Source organism: Monodelphis domestica, chromosome 2 (genome assembly GCF_027887165.1).
Source record: "Monodelphis domestica isolate mMonDom1 chromosome 2, mMonDom1.pri, whole genome shotgun sequence".
Taxonomy (NCBI): domain Eukaryota; kingdom Metazoa; phylum Chordata; class Mammalia; order Didelphimorphia; family Didelphidae; genus Monodelphis; species Monodelphis domestica.
Genome location: NC_077228.1, coordinates 445,976,216 through 445,991,868, shown reverse-complemented (window position 1 = coordinate 445,991,868; position 15,653 = coordinate 445,976,216). Strand labels below are relative to the sequence as shown.

Here is a 15,653-nt window from a genome sequence, read left to right as displayed (position 1 = left end):
CTTGTTCTTCAACCTGCTAAACTACCTTGTCTCAGGTTAACCGACAAAAATGCAATTTGAATTATAGTAAAAATATTCTCAGTCATAGGATCTCAGGCAGAGTTGGAAGGAATCTTAAAAGCCTCAAGTTCAAACTCCTCATTTTACTGATAAAGAAACAGATCCACAGATTAAGTGACTTATCCAAGATCACAGAGAGAATTTTGATAAACTTCTAAAATTTGTTCCATATTTTCATAAGAAAATGACAGCAATTTACTTGGAGATAAGATGAGACATTTTATATATAACTCTTCTTTCTCTATAATAACTATACCACCTTATATTTGTATCATGCTTATGCTTTTCAAAGTGCTTTACCACATACTGTTTCATGCTAGTATATTAGATCAATGATACTCTAAGGCAGTGTGGCATTACAGAGAGAGGGAGAGGCATTACTTGGAGCAAGTAAGACCTGAGTTCAAGTCCTGCCTCTGACATATACTGGTTGTGTGATCCAGGACAAGTTAATCTCCATGTTCTAGGTAACTCTCTAACACTATGGATTGCAAAAAAAAAAAAGGTTTACTACCAATTGTACTGGTAAGGAGAATTTTCTTATTTGGAAGCCATTAAAATTTTTATCATTTTATGATAGATCAGAACCTCATATCTTTAGTTCTTTGCCTTCTCATCAAAGATGTGGAATGGTATACCTACAGTTACCCCTCTAAACTAACTAATTCCACCTGACTTCCAAGAGTCTCATATCTCTCTTCCGCCAAGCACTTTACCCTTCCCCTACCAGCAATGTCTTTTAAAATGAAAAACAAAGAGAACAGTTATAATTGGAATAGAAAATAAGGAAGGTAGTTGAATGAGAATCCATTCTGACGATACACCTCCAGATAAATGCAATTACAGAGTACTTTTTTTCCTCCTCTAAAGGTGATTTCAAAATAGACTTACAGTCATAGGGAAACTAAAAGCCCCCAAAGTGACTCTAATGATTGAATGATTGTCATTAATGGTAAAGCAGCCACAGTCTCTCTCTCTCTTACTCTTTCTTTCTTTCTTTCTTTCTTTCTTTCTTTCTTTCTTTCTTTCTTTCTTTCTTTCTTTCTTTCTTTCTTTCTTTCTTTCTTTCTTTCTTTCTTTCTCTCACACACACTCTCTCTCTCTTCTCTCTCTCTCTCTCTCTCTCTCTCTCTCTCTCTCTCTCTTCTCTCTCTCTCTCTCTCTCTCACACACACACACAGAAAATTCATTTGTGTGCAGAATCACTCATTAATTACATCCATTTTTAATTGGTTGGAAGAGGAAGCTATTATATATAAACATTTAAGATATAAAGTTGCCATATATATATATGGCATTTTTAAAAAATATCATCTTAGAGTCAATACAGTGTATTGGTTCTAAGGCAGAAGAGCAGTAAGGGCTCTTATTATCACTTTGCTTATGAAGACTTTTTTTGACATCCAAATCTTCCTACTCTCCCTAGAGGTAAGAGTTCTTATTATCCTCAGGTTTCTTACAACATTTGTCAGAATCTTCTTTGTCCTTATCCTAGTCTACCTTGTATCATATTTGCGTCCATGTTGAACTGCACCCATTTGACTAGAGGCTGGGACTGCCAATTTTCATTTCTTTATCTCAAATGCATAGCACAGTATCTTATGCATAATAAAATGTTCACTGAATGAAATTATACAGGATTAAATTTCTTTAATTCAATTAAAAAATTTGGTTTTGAAGAGGAGGAAATAAATAAGATAAAAGCAGGATGGAGTTAAGGGTTGGATGTAGATTCTTCCAATATTAGGGCATTTGAGTATATTTTTAGGTAAACAGAAAGCCTATGGAAAGAGAGGATTGAAAATGAATAGCAATTCCTACATATTCTGGCTTATTCTTTATACTGTTTTTGGCATAATGCTTTTAAAATTTTATGCATGGATTCAGTCATGTCATTCCTTTGCCTAAAATATATTAGTAGCATCTTCATTAGTTCCTAATTGCCTAATAAATTACAGTTTAAACTCCTTCAGTTGACATTTAAGGCCCTCTATAATCTGACACCACCCTGACTTTCCAGCCATATCTCATATTACTCTCCTCAATACACTCTATGCTCTAGCCAAGCTTGATTTGGAGTCCACTTGAGGAAAGATTTCCAATTTCTAAGGGTTTTTTTTTTAACTTTTATAAATTAGTTGTATCTCATTAAAGGGTGCTAGACCCCTTGAAATGTACAAGAGAAGTAAATGTATCAAGTGATTCCAGAATGGACTGGAGAAGAGAAAAGCAAATGGAGTCAAGGAGGCCAGGTAGGAGGTTATTGCAACAATCCAAGCATAAGCTGATAAAGTACTTAAAGTATGACTAGCTCTGGGAATGGAAGTGAAAGGATGAATATAAGCTGTTTCAGAAGAAAAACATTTTTTTTTGTGGGTAGCAATGACTGGATGCAGAAGATGAAATATAGGAAAGTTCAGGATTATTTAAGTGGATCTAACATTTAAGTGCTAAGCAGGTGGCACAAGATACAGCACTGGGTCTGGAATTAGGAAAATCTGAGTTCCAGTTTGGTCAGCAACATTGGACAAGTTATTTAATCTCTATGCCTTAGTTTCTCTATCTGCCAAATAGGGATAATAATGGTGCCTATCTCCCAGGGTTGTTGTGAAGATAAAATATTTGTAAACCATAAAGTGCTTTATAAATGATAGTTATTGTTTTTATTAAACACTCAGTAGGCAGCTGTAGATTCAGGATAGGAGCTGGGATGAGAAAATGTGACTAGAAATACTGATTTAGGAATCATTAGCACAGATGTAGTAAAGGAAGCTATGACAATAGATGAGGTCTGAGTATAGAGAAAAAATCAATGTCTATAATTAGTAAGCATTTATTAAGCTCCTACTACTTATAAGGCAAGTATTACACTAGCCTTTAAGGGATCAAAGATAAAAAAAATTAAAGTTCTTGTCCTCCAAGAACTTAGTAGGTGCAGAGCATTTATATGCAGATAAATTATAAATTGTATAAGCTTACTTATTGATGTCTGGTAAATTCAGTTAGGATCTGGGGAACTATGATACAATATGGAGGCATTTGTGACTATTAAGGGAGCAATTTTGACACAATGGTGGAGACCAGAACTGGATGATAGGAATTTATGGAAGAATGAGTGGAAGAACATGGTGGTGGTGACAGTGTAGGCCAATCATGAGGGCTTCATACACCAATGCTATCCTTTTAATTTCTGTTCTATATACCCTACCAAAAAATTGTCTTAATATCTCTTGGGGGGAAAAGAAGTAGTATTAAGAACTTATTGTGGGGAGAAAAAGATATTGTATGGAATAAGACTGGAACCACACCTCAAAAGAAGTTGCTACTGAAGACATCAGCTACACATACCCAAGGTAGTGGAAATGGGACAGTGCATAATGTGCTTCCTTATTTATAATAAATATGTTCTTTAATAGATTTTGTGGAAAGGAGGAAGGAAATAAGCACTTAAGTGCCTGCTATGTGCTAGACACTATGTTAAGTACTTTCCAATATTATCTTGTTTGATCTTAACAACAATCTTGGGAGATAAGTATAATTATTGTCCCATTTCTCAGTTGAGAAAACAGAAGTAGTGGAGAAGTTACTTGCTCAGAGTTATACAGCTAACAAGTGTGTAAGCCGATTTTGAGATCAGGTCTTCCTTACTACAGGTCTAGCATTGTGCTACCTAGCTGCCATTTGGTAGCCAAAAGGATATTATCAAAGAAATATATGAGTGAAAAGAAGATAGGTTGGTAAAATGGTGAGAATCCAGGATAACTAATAGATAGCCTAAGTATTATATTGAGATGATAAATAGGAAAAAAAGGAAAAATCACTCTTAGAATGGCCAGGTATGGATAAATTGCAATATGCATCAATGGAGAAAGTACATTGATGAGATCACAGAATCATTTGAATATATGAATATTTAAGATTTTGAGAGTTGTATATTGTATATATCATCTTTCTGAAAGCAAATTCAATTTGTAGTCAAAGGAATGCTGTTATAGCAGGTTCCCTAATGAGGATTTGATTTACAATCACTGTTCTTACGTATTTATTTATTTGAAACAACTAGTTGAGATTTGGGGAATTACATTGCAGATAATATAATCTGTCAGGCTATATGTGTGATTATTCTTTTTGTTTAAAGATGACACAACTTAAAATTATTATTTGTGCTGATGTGGCCAAATAGATGTATGCATGTAGGACCCTAGGCCCATGTTTCATTTAAAGGAGAACCATTCAATGAGTTTTGACCATGTTTTTTGTAAGACTTACCTAATTAATGACACTCCATTTTCCTTGAATGAAAGAAATAATTTTTCCACAATAATTTTTCTTTCAATTCATCTCATCCACTTGTGTAAACAAGACTTTTAAGAAGTGTTTTTTCCCTAAAAATTTAAATACCCCCAATTCATGCAAAATATTGAGGTATTTGCTTTTTGTGATTGACATAGTGTTAGAAGCTTTTGCTACAGTCTATCCTGATGACTACAACCAAATGTAGCAAGTTGGATGAATACTTGGCTCACTGTGATTCAGCTAGTTTCTCCCAAAGACTTTGGATTTAAAATGATTTGGGGTGAGAGGCAATCCTATAGATTTTTATTTGACAGTTAATGGTCTGGGTAGTGTTAGTATCATACCATCCCTGGTCCTGAGAAGGCTACATTGCCTTGGGATATTTCAGGATTTCATGACCTATTAAGCAAGTCAAAGGTAAAAGATTCCTTTGCTTTGGGGAAGAAAGAACAGCAGAAATGATCTTTGATCTCTGGAGTCCTTTGGACTAATATTGGTCTAGACCAGAAATGGTAAAGACCTAGCATTGTGACTCTCCCACCTGCACATCATTCTCATCCCCAATTTACTCCTGATAGGGGAGAGAGGAAGCACTCCCAATGGACTGCTGGGCAGAGGAGTAGTTGAAGTGAGGAATGTCTCCAGGGGCATGGAGAGGGGGAAGGGAACAAGCTCTGTCTCGAGTCCCTCTGGCTTTCTAGAAACAAATTCTGGCTGGCGGCTGTAGGCATGCCCATGGAGAGGGCTCTGTGTGCTCTTTTTAGCACATGTGCCATAGGTTCACCATCACCATCATGGGTCTAGACCTTCTGTGATGGAACTGTCACTAGTAGAAGAAAAAAACCACAATTATCCCCAAGTGAAAAATCATTTTGGGTACAACAATCATCCTTGATTCTTTGCTCCTCCTAACAGGCCCATTTTGTCCTCACCATATCCAAAAAGTTGCCAAGTCTTATTGATCCAGGCTATACATCTTTCACTTGCATAATTTCTCCATTCACACAACCAACACTTTAGTCCATGCTCTTAAGTCCTCTTCCTGCCTCTTTCATCACAGTCCCTCTTCTCTTCAATCCATCCTCTACTCATTTGCTGAAACATTCTTCCTAAGTCATCAGTTTAATTATGTCTTTTTCAGTCACTTCCCATATGATAAAATATAAACTTTTTGGCCAGGCATACAAGGCCATCCACAATCTGGTTATCCACTATCCTCTAGCTTAATTTCATAATACTACCATTCATTAACAGATATTTCAGTTTGTTATGGACCATTAGTTGTTTCCTAAACTAGACATTCTATGTCCCACATTCATGAATTCAGTCAAGCCAGCCCTTGTATCTAGAATGTACTCCTCTGCTTCATCATTACCTTTTAGAATTTTGTCTTTCCTTCAAGGTTCCTCTCAAGAGTCTCTCTTCTGTGTAGCCTCTTGTCATTCCCAATCCTTTCCCTCAACTTCTTTGTAATTTACTTATTTGTATTGAGTTATATTATCCTCAGTTACATGTAAAGTCCTATAGGGCAGGTAGTGATTTGCTTTTTTCTATGTATCCTCAGTGCTTAGCATTGTAGCTTATAGTAGTAGATTCTTAATAAATATTTATTGATTTTCTTTTAACCAGATGGGAGTGGTTCCCTTGGGAAACCTTAGGCCAGAGCCATATAAACACAGACCCTAGAAGTTCAGGGAAAAGTATTCTGACATCAAAACTCCAACCAGTTGTTCCTCATAATACTGCACTTTTGGGGGGTAATACTTTATAGACACCTCACTGACTCTCACCACCTTACCCATATCCAATCTGTTGCCATGGTCTAAAGATTTTTCCTATATAATATTCCAGTATATGCTCCCTTCTCTCCTCTGACATAGCCATCAGTTTGATGCTGGTCATTATCTCTGCATACCTGGACTACTGCAGTAGCCTGCTGGTTGCTTAGTCTGCTACAAAGCTTTCCTTATTCCAGTTCGTTTGACACTTAGGAGTGAAAGTGACCATAAAGCATAGGTATAATCATGTCAAACCCCCACCCCATACAATACATTTCTGTAGCTCCCTATCACTTGTAAAATCAAATATAAAATCTTATGCTCAGCATTCAGCATCTTCTATAAACCTTTCCTGTCCCTTCTACCTTTCTAGTGTTCTTAGAGTGCCCCCACCTGCATTCAGCACTTACTCCCATTTTCCAACTGGGGGGGGAGCATTTTCAGTGGGTATCTTCCATGCCTGGAATGTTCTCCCCATGTCTACCTCCTAGTTTCCCTGGATTCCTTCAGTTTTTCTTTTCTTTTTTCTTTAAAAATTTTTTTTTAAAACCCTTACCTTCTGTCTTAGAATTAATGTTGTGTATTGGTTTCAAGGCAGAAGAGTGGTAAGGGCTAGGCAATGGAGGCTTCAGTGTCTTGCCCAAGGTCACACAGCTATGTAGTGTCTGAGCTCAGATTTGAACCTATGATCTCCTTTCTCTAGGCCTGACTCTCAATCCACAAGAAGCCTTTCCCCCTTAATTCCAGTGCCCTCTCTCTGTTGATTACTGCCAAATTATCCTTTATATAACTTTTGTTCAGAGTTATTTGCATATTGTCATCTCCATTAGCCTGAGTTTTTTGAGAGCTGAGACTTTCTGCCTTATTCTGTGTATCCCTAGCACTTAGTACCTGGCAAATAGTAGAACTTTAATAAATGATTTTATTGACTATTTATAGGTCTATGAAAACAAAGCATACATGATATTCCTGGTACACATTTTAACAAGGTCAGTGATAGTAATAAAAAGGAAAGAACAAAGAGTGAGGAAAAGAGACATAAGGAAGAACAGAGTCAGAAGCTGTGGCACTGTGGAAAGCAAATATGGCATGTGGCCTGCTAATAACTCACATTTATATAGTTAAGTTTTATAAAACATTTTCTTGACAATAACTCTGTTGAGAAAGAATATAAATATTATCCCCATTTTACAGATGAGGAAACTAAAGTTCAGATATTCAATGTTTGGATGCAATCAAACAGCTAATCATTATCTTAGTTTAAGAATTAGGATTTAAAGAGACCTCTGACTCCTTCGCCTATCCTTTTTCATCACATGATCTTATTTGTTTATTCAGATTGCTGCCTGATTCCTCAAGTATGCATGCCTTAGTCTTCATGATTAATAGTGATATTTTCAAAACACTTGTGAAGTGGAGGGCAGATGTTTAAGTCCTTCAAAGAGAGCTCCTGTTGTTTTTTTTAATCAACTAGGCAACTCCAACATGAAAAACATACCATCCCTCTGTGTATGTGTATATGTACACATATGCCACTATGACTACCAAATATGTTGTAAACTCCTGATACACTCAATCCATCTGAAAGGACAGCTGGCAATTAGGAGCCCTGTCAAACATAAGACCTTTATTTGATGAGTAGGGTACATGTGCCTGTTACCATACTGGCAACACACAGCATATAGCTAGTTGGCTCTGTAAGAAGGGTGTTCTCAGACAGTATTGGGAAGGAAGGAAGGAGAAAAAAAAAGGAAAGACAAGAAAAAGAATGTAGAGGGAAGAGAAGAAAAGAAAAAAGAATGAAACAAAGAGAAAGAGAAAAAATTAAAGGAAAGAAAAATTACTTTGGGAATAGTAAAATTATCTATGATGAAAGTGTTTATTTGTTTTGAGGTTTAATGGTGTTATTTATTTCTTTGAGGGCCTTAGGGAGTGGACTAGGTTTCAAGTGGTCTACCTCTCTTATATTTTAGAACTAAAGAGAAATTCAAAATGTGGAGAGGACTTAATGGAACTCTTTAAATGAAATTCAGCTGCCTCATACACTAACAACCAGTGTATATGAGGTGATTTCAGGCCATTAGGCCTAATGGCTATAGAATCTTCCTTCTCAAGAAAGGCATGCTGAGATTGATGATTTAAAAAGAGGAGTGCTTATTTATACAAAGAATGCAATGCACTTCACAGATGGTCCAATCTGTTGTTAAATTTGTCTTGTAAAGACTTTGAAGAGATATTTTATTGATCTGAGCTGGATTTGAATATATTTAGTTTTCTTCCTTCCTTCCTTCCTTCTTTTATTATTATTACAAAAACTCTTGCCTTTTGGTTTCAAGGCAGAAGGACAGTAAGGGGTAGACTGTAGGAATTAAGTGACTTTTCCAGGGTCCCACAGCAAGAAAGTGTCTGAATATATTTGCTTTTCAAACAGTTAGTAAATCCTATGGGGTAAATTTAAAAATGCAATATTTTGACAAATAGGAAAACTTAATAATAGTCTTTTCCCCTAAAAAATCAAATGAGCAGAAAAATTATATAAAAGGAATTATAAGGTTCCTTGGTAAAGTTCTTTCTAAAGTTCAGTAAATTCTTTATCTTGACTTAAAACTTTCAGTTACAATTGGGGTGAGAGCACTGTACCATGCCACATAAACTATTAAAGCTTAAGACTTCAGGTCTTGAGATCATGGGTCTAGAAACATACACACACATTTATATTTGTATATATATATATGTATGTGTATAAGTATGTGTAGAAGGAAGCATGTTTGTATATATAATTATTTATAAAGCTCTTGAATACAAAGTACTGTGTTAGATTGGGGAGGGGAGAGATGTGAAGTTTGGATAAGGCATAATACCTGGCCTCAACTAGTTTATAAGTGAGCATACAGTCATACAATAAGCTGGTTCAAGCAGAGAGCCACAACCTGGAGGATCATTCTCACTAGTCTTTTCCATGAAAGCAGAAAGAGAAGCCAAAAGGATAGTTTTCCTAAAATATGTCATACATCCTGATTAAGTGGTATCTTTCCCCATAATCCCTGGTCCGAAAAATCCAGAGCTGTCAATTGCCTCTGTTTATTTTCTACAATTTTGACTTTATAAAGGGCATGAAGACTAGGAAGATTGAGATACTGTTTTGAGCTTTGCCCCTGGCCTTAAATCTCCATTTCTAGTTTAATTAAAAAAATAAAAACAACAGCCCTTCAAATTAAAAAAAAAAATCTCTTTCTTTAGACATGGTAATTATTTTTAGCCTCCACTCTCCACCTCAGAGTAATAAATTCTGTGGAGGCACATTTGACAGTAGCATGTTTTGACAATCTTATGCTGATTTTTTAAAACAGAAGTACAACGATGTATGTTTTTTTTTAAAATTAATCTTTTGGAAACATTTAAAAACTTTTGTGGGTGTAGCACCTACAGACAATTAAAAATGAATATTCATGCAAAACTGCACTAAATTTACATGTTCATTATACTGATGATATATTGATTCTATTTCTTATACAAATTTCATCTGAATAAATCATTAACGTGCCTATAGCAAGCTGCATACCAATAGTACAAATCAGAGAAATAAGGTCTTGTTCCATTTATGTATAGCATTTGTAGTCAGGTTTTTAAAGTAGATACTAGCAAAAAGCCTAGAACAGTTGGCAAAGAGATCCCTGGAGCTAAGAGGGGTTTGTCAAATCCCTTCCACAAGAGCTAATCCTATGACAGCCATGTGCTCCACAAAGCCACAGATGTCTGCACCTGTCCCAAACTTGACAAATGTTTCTAACATAGCAGACCTCATGAAGCAAGAGAGACAACTAAACTCCAGAGAAGTTAAAATACGAACACAGAGTTTATGTGAACAATTGGATTGTACACATTTGTGGATGAATGTTTACAAAATAAGTATCATCTTTACTGCATATTCCTAACTATAACTATTTATTTATACACACCTCAAACAAAATGATTCGTTTGTGCTTATGATGTGTCCTAAAAAGCAAAGTTTAAATGTTTTCAAATAAAGACAAGAAAGAACTATGACATTTTAGGTTTGGTAACAAGCCACAGACGTGGCTAGAAAAAAAAATCATTAAAATGTTTGACAAAAGAGCTATGATAAAAGATAAAGGACACAGTATTCAGTACTGAAAAACCAGAGGGGAAACACAGTCCATCCCATAGTCCCACATTTTCAACTATGTGTGCTGTGATTACAGTTATAAAACAATGGATACTGTGTCAGCATCGAGCAAAACAAACAATAGGTCTTTTTCTGAAAGTATCTGTAGGAAGAACATACAAATTAGTCAACAAGGGAGCTGAAATAACCCTTGCATTCTTTGCAGAAATGATACTTTGAGGTTCATTAGCAAGAATGTCGGTATTCTTTTCCACTGGGTATTTTCTTTTTCCTTTGTTCACCATGGAGTTTTTCCAACCATGCACCTGGTTTGACCAGCAGTCAGCTAGATTCTGAGGATTCTCCCTATTTTATGGATTGGAACCCCTTGTGCCTCTGCAGACAGCTGCATGGCTGGGCCCTTTCTTTAGCTGGAAAAGCAAGCATGTGATATCTTTTGCCAGTGTCAATTAGAGATGATTTAAGGGAAGGAGCTCAAGATGAGTGCTGTTCTGCCAAAGGACCAAGGGGGCCTTAAACTTAATCTGAGCTCAGGAGGTACTTATTTCTCCCCCATATCCCTCCCATCCCACTCGGTGGCCAGTGGGTTGATGATCTGCAAATCTATTCTTTTATTGGGAAAAATTTCTTAAATTAAATAACAAATTTCTTATTCTGCATACTCTGGATTTTTTCCCCCCAGAAATTATATCTACAGCTAGACATAGAGAACCAGAGAGAGACAGAGACCCACACGGAGAGTTTAGAAAATAAATGATTTTGTGTTAACCAGAACTCAAGCATTGAACAAACACTATATAAAGCAAAAATAGGTTTTGGGATAGTGAAAGAAAAAGATGAAAACAATCTTCCAGACAAGAGGATGGAGGAGATTTTATGTCTTAGAAAGTCCATTACTTTCTTTTATTTTTTGAAATGAACTAATCAACAGGTTAGGTTTTTAAAATGAAGTTGTTTTAGTTGTTTTTAAGGTCAGATGTTTTAGCTACATTTGTCTTCAAATCTAATTTTTTTCTAAGAGGTTCAAGAGAAGCTTTTCCCTAGGCCTTCTATCCCCACCCCAGCTCCAAAACATTCTCCTTTAATCTTATTCTCTGCCTATACTATAATCAGAGTAAAGAGGATTTTAAACACACAATTTCTGGCTTCTCTAAAAGAAAGGAATACAAATCTTGGAAAAAACTTCATCCTTTAAAAATCTCTTATCTGGTCTGGCAAAAAGTCTAGTAGATCATTATCGAATGTGTGTTTCATCTTCAAAATCCTGTGCTTTGGTTTCTATTTACTAAAGATGCGTCTATCTCATTCCCCATAGATAGCATTGCTTCCCTATTCAATTGTTGTCATTAGAAATTCTTAGATTTTTATTTTCTGAAATGAGGACAATTTTTTTTTTTGGGTGAAAAGTTTTCATCCCTGACTTTGTCTTCAGAAAAGCTAAGAAATTCTTGGATGGGTATTGTGTCTAGCTTAGGAATTTGTTCAATCTTCCATTAAAATACACTTATTTCTAATACATTTTAGGGGACATTTCTGAATCAAAGCTTCTTAATGATTACAAATGAGTCCTAAAATAAAAAGACAAAAGCTTATGCATTGAGTGAGGTCCACAAAGTTGCTACCTAGCTCCTCAGACTAAAAATCCAGAAGAAAAAACAAATATGAGGCAGTGTGGTAAAATCTCCCTTTTGTAAACCTCCATTATGAATCTTTGACTCAGTCTAGCACTCTATCAGTGACCCAGTCCAGACTGGGCTTAGCATACTGACTAGTGCATAGTAATCACTTAATAAATGTTTATTGACTGAGGAAGACTCATCAGCACGATGCCTCCCCCTCACAAAGTATATTAGTTTTTCAGTACTTCCTGAAACTGAAACAAGAAATAAGCAACTGCACTTGAGAATCTGAGAATCTGACAGGCAAAGTGTTAACCAAGCAGCTACAATCTTACTATTTGAAGGGACAATCAGCACACAGTATGTTATTTAAGCTAGTGGTACAAAGTGGTGGGATATTCTAGGGCCTAATGTTAAATTGCATTAGAGTGCATCGCTTTGGGAGTAACTGAATACCCATTGATGTTAGTGGCTGGAAGGCTGAATTCAAGTTCACCTTTCAAAACTCCTTTCCATCCATTTGAAAAGAAACTCACATGGATTTGGCTTTTAGAACTCCCAGGCAAAGTTTTCTTAAAAAGAGTAAAATGTATTATGTTGCTTTTCCATGTGAAAGATAAAATGGAAGAGTACAGCTCTCTGTGAACTGAAAGGATTCATTGTGGCACTTACAACAACAGAAACTTGGTTATGACATTCAGTCTTTGAAGGTGCCAGATAACAAACTACCAGGGCACAAGACATCTAGCTGAATTCTGTTAATCTCCAATATATTATATATTAATAAATGCCTTGTTGCTGATATACATTTCTCTTTGATCCTCAGATCTCCAAGATATCAACACATTCTTCAAACCAGCCAAATGTCCACTTACGGACTCATATTTCATAAAACCAGAATCTGCCATTATTCCCTGATTATACATTCATAAGTAACTTGTTATCAGTTCATCTTGTACTTCACTTGACCAAAGCAAAATTATATCAAATGAGTGCTAGGCTGTTACTTGCTTTGATCAGACAAAAGAGACAAGAGACTGTACCCGAGTTATAAATTTCCACTCTGATTTGTTCTAGCAAAATTTTCTCTGCAATATTACCCAGTTAACTGCTTTGCAGTTATCTTAGATTATTACTAAAATATCTGCTAATGTTCAAGTAGCCCAAGAATTTAGGATCTATATTTCAAAGCAAGAGATGTGCTCTTCTTTTGGGCAAAGGCACACATGAAAGAAAGTATTCAATCTCTGACAGGAATTTCTTTATTATTCCTAATAAATGGCAACATTTGTATAGCTCTTGGAAGCATTCCAAGCATTGTCCCTCCTTGTATAAAGGAATCACTTCCCCACCATGGGGCTGTATCTGGATGGACAATGACAGCTGTTTTTCAGTTTGTGACTATAATGCACAGCAACAGCCTGGTGCAGGAAATTAACTCAGTTAGGATTGCAACTACTAAGGGAATTTGGCAGCAGAAAATACAACAATTATGAAAACCAGACAAAGCATGAGAAGTGATATTGAAAAAAACCAGGCTAAGATGACCCTTTGCTTAATTAGTGTGACTCCTATTGACCAGATTAGATGGCATTCAGACATAAGATCTAGCACTTTTACAAAAAAGGAATGAGCTTCTGAATGCCTAATACATCCAGATTGAAATTATATACAAAAGACTAGAAAGAAGTGTATATTAATGAAATGAGAAATGGACACTGGATTTGGAATTAGGAGACTTGGATTCAAATCCCAACACTAAAACCTAATAGCAAGTTGACCATGAGCAAGTTCCTTAGTCTTCCTGAGGAGTCATTTCTTGCTTTGTGAAATGGAGAGGATGGGGTTTGTTTTTTTAAAGTACCTCAGAGAGTATTGATTACATAGAGAACTTTGTGAACTGTAAAGCACCATATAAGGGCAGGTAGGTAGCACAGTGGATAGGTCTAGAGTCAGGAGAATCTTAGTTTAAATCTAGTCTGAGATCCCCTTTAGCTGTGTGACCCTGGACAAGTCACTTAACTTCAATTGCCTTGCTTAGACTTGATACTAAAACTGAAGGTAAGGATTTTTTTTTTAAAGTACCATATAAATGGGAGTTGCTTTTATTATTCTTTTTTCTTATTAGGGATAATATAAAAGTTCTTGAGATAGCTTTCTGAAGAATATCTTCTCTTCTCCTGGAGGACTGGGGGATCCTGCTAGATGAGGTCCCCCTGCCTTTCCCTTGTTCAGTTAGTTATGAAGGGTAAAGGGAACTCAAATCAGAAAGTTGAGGATATCAAATCATCTAGTGTTTCTATGATAGAAGCAGGTCTCTCAAACTGCTGCCTTGAATCTTGTGATGAAATAGTGGAAGGATGGAGATCGTATGACTAGCATCTTCTAAAATTCTTTTGAATATTCTGTCACTGGATGACTGGGTTACCATAGGGTTGTAGGTTTCTCCATAAGCATCAAAGTCAGCCAGTTGAGCATCTCATTCAAATGGCCACTAGCTAGCTTGATGCTGACTGACAGCCTGGTCAGGCAATGATATTGATAAAAGCCACTTAACTTCGTAGGGACTTTATTTCTTTTTCTGTAAAATGATGAACTCTAGATCTTTGTTATCTGTAGACCTATATGATACTATGACCCCATGTGTTTTATAATTATTTCTAGGACTCCAAGTAAGATACTATATATATTCCTGATTCTGGTATTTGTCTACTTGACAAAAGGTAATCCCTCCAATTGAGGGTTACTGATTCTTTCCCCCTCCTGATTCCACTACTTTATGTGTGCTCTTCTTGGGATTATCTTTGACTTATCCTTCTTCCTCACCTATAATATTTGATTAATCACCAAATCCTATTGATTCTATCTTCACAACACTTATTGTTCCTATTACTTCACTTCTATTTTCATTGCCACTTCTCTGGCACTGGCTATTGATATTGCCCACTTACAAAAATCCAATGTGCTCCTGTGGGATGTCTGGTTTTTTTTACAAAGGTATGAGAGTGATTTTCCATTTCCTTTTCCAGCCCATTTTACAGATGAGGAAACAGAGGCATATAGGATTATGAGACTTATCCAATGTCATACAACTAGCAAGTGTCTGAGATCAGATTTAAACTTAGTAAAATGACCTCAGGCCCTTCTTAGCTGTGTGACCCTGGACAAGTCACTTAAGCCCCATTGTCAAGCCCTTACCACTCTTCTGCTTTAAAACCAATACATAGTATCGATTCTAAGATGGAAAGTAAGGGTTTAAAAAAAATCTCTAATGTCTGCAAATAATTTTCCTCCAGAACTCAAATAACACTCTAAATATAATTTAATGTATTGTAGTTAATTAACTATCTTGTTTTTTCCCTTCCTTGCTAGATTGTAAGCTACTTAAGAGAAAGAACCGTGGTTATGGGACCTTTGTATTTCACCTCCAACTAACATGAGGCTATGTGAATTAATTGGCCCTTCTAATTTGTTGTATTGTTTTGACTTCAAATTTTGACTTGTGCCCATCTCCATGGAAGCTAAATAAAATGTGCTTAGTAGCCAAGAAATGTAGACTTATTTACACATTTAAGTGGTCGTGCCTCCCTGACTTGTGAAGCAGAAAAACAGGAAAAAGCAAATGAAGTAACCATCAAGTACTGTGTTAAAAAAAACAGAGCTATCACTCACCATATATCAAGAGATGGCAACACACGTCCACATAGCAAGATCATAGGGTAATGTATTTTGAACTGGAAGAGACCTTAGAGA

General features: G+C 36.0%; 1 protein-coding gene and 1 long non-coding RNA gene across 2 annotated transcripts in view; both read right to left on the bottom strand.

The window, feature by feature from the left end:
• The window catches only part of PACRG (parkin coregulated), a 632,164-nt gene that overhangs the window by 129,552 nt on the left and 486,959 nt on the right, over positions 1-15,653 (bottom strand). The gene's annotated exons all lie outside the window — the stretch shown is intronic.
• LOC130456851 (uncharacterized) overlaps positions 1,044-15,653 on the bottom strand; it is a 70,255-nt gene continuing 55,645 nt past the window's right edge. Inside the window, exon 2 of the long non-coding RNA XR_008915880.1 lies at positions 1,044-15,653. This exon is cut by the window's right edge and continues 25,420 nt beyond it. This is a non-coding gene — a long non-coding RNA (uncharacterized LOC130456851).